At 41.9% G+C, this 9,587-nt stretch overlaps 1 non-coding gene across 1 annotated transcript; it reads right to left on the bottom strand.

Moving 5' to 3' along the window:
• Window positions 1–1,883: 1,883 nt before the first annotated feature.
• On the bottom strand, window positions 1,884–1,990 carry LOC147924380 (small nucleolar RNA R71). Its single transcript, XR_015587873.1, has one exon. It is a non-coding gene; the product is annotated as a small nucleolar RNA R71 (small nucleolar RNA).
• Between the last annotated feature and the right edge of the window lie 7,597 nt (window positions 1,991–9,587).

The raw sequence follows: 9,587 nt of genomic DNA on the forward strand, positions 1-9,587 counted from the left end.
ACCTGACTTCATCCTCGTGCACCTCATCAAGCAGACCCTCGGGCAGAACTGGGAAGCTAGGTTAAAGGGGTTTCTATATATAAACCCCCCTCTTCTTCCTCTCACCCTATCACGCCGCAGACACTCAAACACAGATAGCGAGAGCTTCTGAGAGAGATCTTGAGCGACTCAAACATTTTTCTACTTTGTTAGGATTTATTTTACGTTTTCTTTGCTATCCTTTTAGATTTCTACTCTGTACTCTTCACTTCTATTTTATATTTCAATACAATGCAATTTTTGTTTATCTATGCTTTTATGTTTTCTGCAATGAGATCTGAGTAGTGAAACAAAGTTTCTAGGGATGGGATAGACAATTATGCGTTCTTGATCAGTTAGGATGTCTTAGCTTGGTTGTTTATGTTTTATAAATTCCCTTCTAGATTGGTGTTTTTAATGCTATCAATAGACCGAGAGGTTGAGATTAGATCTAGGATGTTTAACCATCGAGAGATGTAGATGAAATGCTTGAATCAATCAATGCTAGAGATTTACTCACTTAGCCTAAGAAATTAGATGTGTAAGGAGTTTATTGACAATAATGAATCGGTTTGTATTGCCTGCTTGGTCATGTTTCTCCAACGAGAGTTGGGTAGGGGAGTGATCAAGGTTGATTGTTTCTATCACGAGAGTGTTTTAACAAGATTTTAGAGATTCAATGTCTAGGGAATATTTGCTTGAGGCATGTATGACATCCATAATGGTCAGGAACACTTAGGAGTCGATTACCCCATCCTTAGGAGCTTTTGCATCTTGATTGTTTACATTTTTATTCAAAACTCGATCCCTTACCCGAACTGGTACTCGATCACCAGCTTCGTGTACACCTTCGAGTTGTTCATACTCTTTTTCTTTACTCGATCACCCCACCTGATCCCGTACTCGAATGCTTGCATCGAGTACTTAGGTCGTGTGGTTCTTGTTTATTTAATTTCTTTTAATTATTTTAGGACTGTTAGATCAAACCCATTTATTGCTTGGCTTGACTTGCATAGTTCTGATCATATCTCATCTGCTAGCATAACACCCATTTGGATTGATAACCCTTTGTATTACAACTGCATAGGGAATTGATACTCTGGGTGAAAATCCTGTTATCAATTTGGCGTCGTTGCCATTTAGTTGAATTTTATTTGCTATGTTTAAGATTTCAGCACATGCTAGATCAAGTTCTATTATACACTTTGGTTCGGTACTGACTTGTTTACTTTCGTGTTTGTTTGTTTTGCATTTCAGGAACAACCCGAGCATCCACCCGACCAGTCACTCGATCACCTGGATCGGGTTGACCTTCGTGTACTCACTCGGTTCACTGATTGTGCATGCAAACACGATCCAAGGGTAGCCAACACTTGAGTCCTTTCATCGACAACATCGAGAGACCAAGGTTACTCCGTCAACAACAAGTCCGTCAACCACAACCACCACCAATTGAGGAGACAATGAATAATCAGAATGGTCCACCAGCTCCTCAAGCGAGGACCAACATAGGAGCAGGAGATGCTCCATCTACTCACATTCAAAGACATGGCATTGTGCCACCTGCTGTTCAGAACAACAACTTTGAGATAAAGAGTAGTCTCATCTAGATGATACAAAGCAACAAGTTTCATGGATTGCCAATGGAGGACCCATTGGACCATCTGGATGAGTTTGATAGGCTTTGTAGCCTAACCAAGATCAATGGAGTTAGTGAAGATGAATTCAAACTCCGGCTTTTCCCATTTTCCTTGGGAGACAAGGCACACATCTTTGAGAAATCACTCCCCAAGGAGTCCATCACCACCTGGGAAGCATGCAAGAAGGCATTTCTAGCCAAATTCTTCTCCAACTCTAGAACCGCAAGTCTGCGAAATGAGATCTCCAGCTTTGTTCAGAAGAACAATGAGACGTTCAGTGAAGCTTAGGAACATTTGAAGGGATACACAAGCAGATGCCCTCATCATGGATTCAGCAATGCATCATTGCTAAGTACTTTGTACTGAGGTGTAGTCCCTAAGATCAGGATGTTGCTGGACACCGCAAGCAATGGTAACTTCCTACACAAGGATGTCGATGAAGGTTGGGATCTAGTGGAGAACTTGGCTCAATCTGATGGGCATTACAGTGAGAAATATGATCGCACTGTGCGATCTACTGGAGAGGAAGAGGCCAAGTACAAGAGGGACATGAAAGCCCTCAATGACAAGCTAGATAAGCTCCTCCAGCAGCAGCAGCATGTCCATGCAATCTCAGAGGAAGAGCAGTTTCTGCAACAAGATGGGGAGAATGCTCAGCTAGAGGATGTGAACTACATCAACAACCAAGGATGTTACAACAAAGGGTACAACATCTACAAACCAAATCCGAATCTGTCCTACCATAACCCAAATGTTGCCAATCCTCAAGACCAAATCTACCCATCAGCAAATCAAGGGAACCAGGTCCAGCAAAAGCCTTTTGTCTAATACAATCAAGGCTATGCTCCTAAGCAGCAGTATTCCGGTAACTACCACCAACCAATTGCACCATCTGGATTCCAACAACAACAAGGCCCACAGAACCAATCCCAAGAAGCTGACCTACGCGGCCTAATTCAGCAGATGATACAAAACCAAGCACCGGCTGCTATGGACAATGCAAAATGGTTCGCGGAAATGAGCAACAAGATCGTTTCTGGATATAATGACTTGAATGCCAAGTATGATTCCCTCAACACTAAGCTGAGGTACCTGGAGGGCCACCACAACAACCAACCACCTCCAAAAATCAACTAGCTTCCGGGTAAAGCTATTCAGAACGCAAAGGATTATGCCACTGCCCAAGCCATCTTCCTTGATGATGATTATGAGGACTACCTCACGGAGGACAGTGATGTTCAAGATGAGGAGGATATGGGTCATTATGGGATGAATGAGTCCCAATACTACATATCTGAGTATGAACTCGAGCCTTCACCCGAGGAGACTGATCGAGTTGATGATCGAGCACTGGTTCGAGAATAACAAACCGAAGAACCACCTGAGACAGAACCCGATGACACACCCAATGATGGTGATCAGATGACACATCGGGTAGATGTTCAGATGACAGATCAACCTCAACTGCTTGCAGCAGAGGAAGGGGAATTAGATGAAAGGTTCAGAGCTGCTCTTGACATCCAATTAGAGGCGCTTGCAGAGCGTATGGCCAAGCGAAAAGCTCCACCTCCTAAGCTCTTGCCACCACACGAACTTCGAGAGGAAATCATCAAGGAGACAGCTCAGCTGGAGATTGAGGTTAAGGAAGCTGTAAAATAAATTGGGAATGCAATATTGAGGAGTGGAGTGTGCTTAGATCCTCAACTATGAATCAAGGAGAAATTGGAGGATCCCAGCTCTTTTACTTTGCCATGTTCGATAGGACTTCATATTTGGGATAGTTGTGGTTTGGGATAGTTTAATTAAGTAGTATAGGATGCTTAATTAAATATTATATTTATTATTAAAAAAATGGGTCGGGTTGTTTCAGTTTGGTATCAGAGCCTTTACGGTTCTAGGACGGGTTAATGGATGGTTTAGAGCGGTTAGAGAATTTAATTGGTTGAACTATTTTCCTGTTATTGGATGCATGTTGTTGTGTGATGGAAATTTCTATGAGTAGTTAGTCAATTTGTTTGTGGTATGGAGTCCTAGTATCATCCTCTTCGAGTATTCAATGAGATTCCACGGTAAGATGTGTGCTTTGTGTGCGGTTTTAAATTGTGTGTTTAGCCTTCTGTTCTGGGTAGTGTAGATGGTTAAAGGTGGAGCTGTTGTTGGTTGTGGATGCAGACATGGTCGGGGACGCGGTCGTGGTCGTGGTAGGGGCACAGTTCCAGCATTTAGTGGGTTTGTTGAGCAGAGTTCGACAGCTGAGGGTGTTGGCGACTCCCAGGACTTCCAAGAGGGGTCTACGAATCTGGCTGGTGGTGGTACTGATAGGACCGTAGGCGCCAAGGGGGTCGGTGTGGGCGGTGTTAGTGCTCGAGTGGCCGGTGATGCTAGGGTTCTGGGTGTGGGAGTCCCACGAGGTGGAGCCCCTGTAGGAGGTGTTGATCTGGCGGGCTTGTTAACACAACTGTTGGAGCGGATACCGGGAGTGGGTTTGGCTCAGGCTCAGGTAGTGCCACTAGTGGTGGCGGAGGAGCGGCAGCCAGTGGCTGCGGATGTGAGAGCTCATGGTTGTTATGTGTCTATGCTAAGGGAGATGCGTGACATTGATATTGAGCGGTTTTCGGGTGGTACGGATCCTTTTGTCGCGGATGCGTGGAGGACAAGAGTGGAACGTAACTTCCTGTCTCACAGATGTCCTACTGAGTTTTGGGTGGATATAGGGGTCCACAACCTGATTGGTGATGCTCAGTTGTGGTGGAGGTCAGTGGCTGCGAGGAGAGTGCAGAGTGAGATAACTTAGGCTGACTTCGTGAAGGAATTAAACCACAAGTATTTTCCTAGGGAGGTGTTAGACCGGTTGGAGGTGAAGTTCCTTCAGTTATCTCAGGGGACTCGGTCAGTGCGAGAGCTGAACTTAGAGTTCAATCGACTTCTGTCTTATGGGGGTCGAGCGATGGAGTCCGAGGAGGCTTGGATCAGGAGGTTTAGAGGGCGCTTCGTGAGGACTTGAGGTTCCACTGCAGAGGGAGGAGTTACGCTACGAGGGCAGAGCTAGTGGAGACTACAGCTGAGATCGAGGAGGACCTGAGGGAGCAGGTCGTGGTGGTTAACCCAACATTTCGGATAGAGGAGAAACCGGAGAAGATTGTTCCCGTCAAAGGCAGTAAGCCAGCGCAGAGACAAAAGAGGAAGCCAGAAGACACGTTAGGTATGCGGCAAGGTGGGTGAGGGTGCTTCAGATGTGGAAGCAGGGATCATAGGTTGGCGGACTGTCCCAAGAAATGTGATCCACAGAAATATCGTCGATCATGTTATCATTATGGGGAGGAGGGGCATTTCTGTTCTAAGTGGAGGCAGATGATGGAGGTTGTGGCACAGCCGAAGGGAGGACCAGGTGCACAACCTGGAGTTTAGTTTAGCTTCTGATTCTTTATATTTCAGTTATGTATTTTCGTTTGGAGTTGTAAACGATTATTGCATTTGAGGTTTTAATAAAAAGGGAGTTCTTTAGTTTTTGTGAATTGTGGATCTTGTGGAAAAGGAAATAACTCGAGAGTTCTATAAATGGAAAGTTGCCATAAATTGGAAGTTTCTAAAAATTGAAAGTTCTATGAATAGTTAGGACTTGTCTATTTTTGAAAAAGGGGATGTGAAATGCCGGAGTGGTGGGAATTTTTAGAGGTTGACCTGGAGAGTTGTCACAGTTGAGATGATCAGTTCTCAAGGACTTTGTTTTGATTGGTGGTGTCACGGTGTTAAGAGAATATGAGGGTTCTAAAAATAGGAAGTTTTATGAATAGTTAAAGCTTACCTATTTATGGAAAGTGCATTTGCAAACAAATAGAAAGTTCTATGAATAGTTAGAACTTGTCTATTTTTGGAAAGGGTGTGTGTGAACACCAAAGTGTTTGGGGATGTTTGTAGTGATGGCCATGGCAGTGGTGATATTCTAGGAGAGAGTATGGTGTTGGTAGGACATTGAGATGTTCTACGCGGATTACGGGGGGTGGTCCCGGTTGGTGAAAAGCTTATAGGCATTATGACCGTTTGCTATAAGGGCGGGGGGTCCTGAACAACTCATGAGGAGATGGGGTTCTCCTGAGGGGACGGGGGGTTCCCTAGATACCGATAGCTCGAGGGGCTGCGGTCCTGAGAGTGGCAGAAGAGATAGGGGTTCTGCTGGTACCGAGACGGTATGGCTCGACGACGGAGGGTCTGAGAGTGTGATCAGTATGGCTTGAAGGTTGCGACCTTAGAGCGGATGAGTTGGAGGCAAAAGTGTCAAGGAAATGGGGATAAGTTTAGTGACTATATGTGGATTTAGGAGATTGATGGGGGTTCAATCTCAGATTTTCTATTGTGATCGGATACGGATCTTGGGGTTGATGGGGATTCAATCTCGGGGTTTCTGTTGGTTAACCGGGAGGGTCAGGTTTATGCTGGCCCGGGGGGGGGCAGAGTTGTGATGGTTCGGATAATCTGGTTTGAGTTGACTGGTAGATTCTGGTCTGATTTGACCGGTGGGGTCTGATTTGTGTGGACCAGTGGGGTCAGGGTTGTTTGGACGAGTGGTGTCTTGGTTGCGGTAGACCGGATGGTTGGGTGGTGTGAACCGTTGCGACGATGGTTGGATGAGTTTTGTGGTCGAGTAGCGGTGTTTTGCAGATTCGAGGACGAATCTTTTATTGGTGGGGGAGAATTGTAACATCTGTGAACCAAATTGGAGATTTGGGGAGTGGGTGTCGATCGACACCATCAATTTTGGTTTGACCAGGGTGATTTGAATTGTCGTTTTGGCTCGGTTTGGTTCAATTGAAGATCTTAACCGATATATTTAAAGAGGAAGTCGACGAAAAGGATTTTTGATAACTCTCTAATTTAAATGTTTTAGACACCCTTTTTTGTCCTTATTTTGCATTATATATATGCTAACATTAGCATTTTTAGGTCCTTAACCGTAGGAATTTGTATTTAAGCCATTTAGAGTGCTGCATTGTTGGATTTGTGCATTTTGGATCCCAAAATATTGAAGAATGAGGTAAAACCCAAGCATGTACCCGAAGGAGTGATCGTGCAAGAAGAACAATCTGAACCTCAACCCGATCAATGAAGATCTAAGAACAGGAATTACAACCCGAAGCCCTACCCGAGGAACTACCCGACTTGAACCTCGTGCACTGCCTCGAGCAGACCCTCGGGCAGAACTGAGCAGCTAGGTTAAATGGGTTTCCACTTCACCGCAGACACTCAAACACAGAGAGCGAGAACTTCTGAGAGAGAGAGAAAGCGATTCTAACACTTTTTCCACTTTGTTAGGATTCGATTTTATTTATTTTGCTATTCTTTTCAGTTTCGATTCTGTATTCTATTACTTTTATCTTATTTTCAATACAATGCAATTTTCATTCATTTGTGTTTTTATGCCTTTTACCATGAGATCTGAGTAGTGAATCAAGGTTTCTAAGGATGGAATAGATAAATAAGTGTTCTTGATCGGTTAGGATGTCTTAGCTTGAATGTTTATTTTATAGAAATTCGTTTTTAGATTGGTGTTCTTAATGCTATTTTCAGACCGAGAGGTTGAGATTAGATCTAGGGTGTTTTGCCATCGAGAGATGTTGTTGAAATGCTTGAATCAATCAATGCTAGAGATTTACTCACTTAGCCTAAGAGATTAGATGTGTAAGGAGTTTATTGACAATAATGAATCGGATTTTAATGTCTGCTTAGTCATGTTTCTCCAACGAGAGTTGGGTAGGGGAGTGACTAAGGTTGATTGTTTCTATCACGAGAGTGTTGTAGCAAGGTTTAGAGATTCATTGTCTAGGGAATATTTGCTTGAGGCATGTAGGACATCCCAATTTAATCAGGAGCACTTATGAGTCGATTACCCCATCCTTAGGAGCTTTCGCATCTTGATTGTTTAGTTTTTATCTATAACTCGACCCCTTACCCGAACTGGTACACGATCACCAGCTTCGTGTATACCTTTGAGTTGTTCATCCTTGTCTTTTTAATCCGATCTTCCCACCCGATCCTGTACCCGAATGCTTGCATCGAGTACTTAGGTCGTGTGGTTCTTGTTCTTTTATTTACTTTTGCTTACTTTAGGTTGTTAGAAAACCCCCACTATTGCTTGGCTTGACTTGCGTTGTTCTGATCATATCTTATCTGCTAGCATAACAACCATTTGGATTGATAACCCTTTGTACTACAACTGCATAGGGAATTGATACCCTGGGTGAAAATCCTGTTATCAGTTTTGGGGAAGTGTTTTGTCGCTGTTTAGAGAGAGTTAGAGGGAGAAAAGTGTTGTTGAGAGTTTGGAGGATTCTGGGAGATTTTTGGCTTAGATTGAGATATATGTTATTATGGAGTGAAGATCTTGTACTAGGAACAAAGGAGAAGGCTTCTAAGGGTTGGATTCGTCGTTGTTGGGTCAGAACTTTCTGTAAAAGAGGTGAGTGCATGACCATGGCTGATCTAAGCCTGAGATTGTTTTGCTTGTTATGTGGTTGTTTGTGTTGTATTCTTGTGTTTTTGTGGTTGGATATTGGTTTCCATGAGTTTCCAGGAGTTTTGGATGAGTTTCAGACGATTTGGAGGATTTGGGAAGCGGATCTTCAACTTTTGGCTTCGTGTAGAACGCGTTGCAGAGTCGGTGTCGATCGACACCAAGTAGGTGTCGGTCGACACCAAAGGTGGAGTGTCGATCGACACTTAGGTAGTGTCGGTCGACACCAATCTGTTCAGCAGCGGCTAATGTTTGCTTTCCTGGTTTGTTTGTGTTTGGTTGTTAATTGTTAAACATTGGTTTCTCAGTTGCTTGTGTGTATAGCCTAGTAGATGGGAGGATTGCCTCACTAAGTATTTGTGATACTACTTACACATCTCAGTTGTTGTTTGTAGTGTGCAGGTATGTGACGTGGGATCATGGTGATCAGGAGGAGGATGATCTAGGGTCTCGTTTGTGTGTTGTTGGATATATTGTTTATGTTGGAACATTGGTTAGAGTTATGTTAGGTTGTTGGATAGAATGGTTATGAATGTTATTGTATTGAAAATATCTTTGTATTGTATTATTGATATGTTTCCGCTGTGCATGATAGTTATTGCTGGTTTAATGATGAGTTGTGGTTTAGGATGGTTTAATTAAGTAGTATGTGATGCTTAATTATATATTATATTTATTGAAAAAACGGGTCGGATTGTTTCAAAGGGTAGAACACAAAATGTACTTAAAAAATGTATATATAGATAAATGTTTTGGAACATCTTCTTATACACAACAGTCATGGTTTTTTATGGGACATTGGGACTTCTGTATTTATGTAGTGATTAACTTTCTTAAAATTAATTCCAGTTTTTGCCTATGCTACCATGCATTTATCCATGAGAAAAGACTACTTTGAGATCTGAAGGCATTGTTCAAAAAACAAATACAGAACTTCATTTATTTAAGAGCCATTTACAAATATTAACAATAATATATTTTATAAAATATAACTAAAATTAAAATTCATAGTTGTGAAATAGCATGGAATTTATATTTTAACACAAATTATAATATATTTCAATTGTTTGATTTTGTAACAATCTCTAAAAAGTTAAGAGTAGACTAGATCAGGATCCGAGGTACACCGCGTGACAAATTTTGATTTTTTTTATAAATATAATCTATATACTATTAAAATATAATTTGTGTCTTAGTTTTTGTCTAATTATATTCAAAATTTATATATCTTTCACCATGAATGAGAATTAATAATATGTGTATAAATGATTGATATTATGTTATTTTATGTATATATTAATCTAATAATATACAAAATTTTGTACCTAATTTCTGTCCATCTAGTAATCAATTTTTACTTAAAACATAAGTATAATTTTTAAGTTTAAAACTATGTATATATTTTTTTGACCCAGAAAAAG

This window comes from Camelina sativa, chromosome 17, assembly GCF_030686135.1.
Source record: "Camelina sativa cultivar CO46 ecotype springtype chromosome 17, ASM3068613v1".
In the NCBI taxonomy this organism is placed as follows: domain Eukaryota; kingdom Viridiplantae; phylum Streptophyta; class Magnoliopsida; order Brassicales; family Brassicaceae; genus Camelina; species Camelina sativa.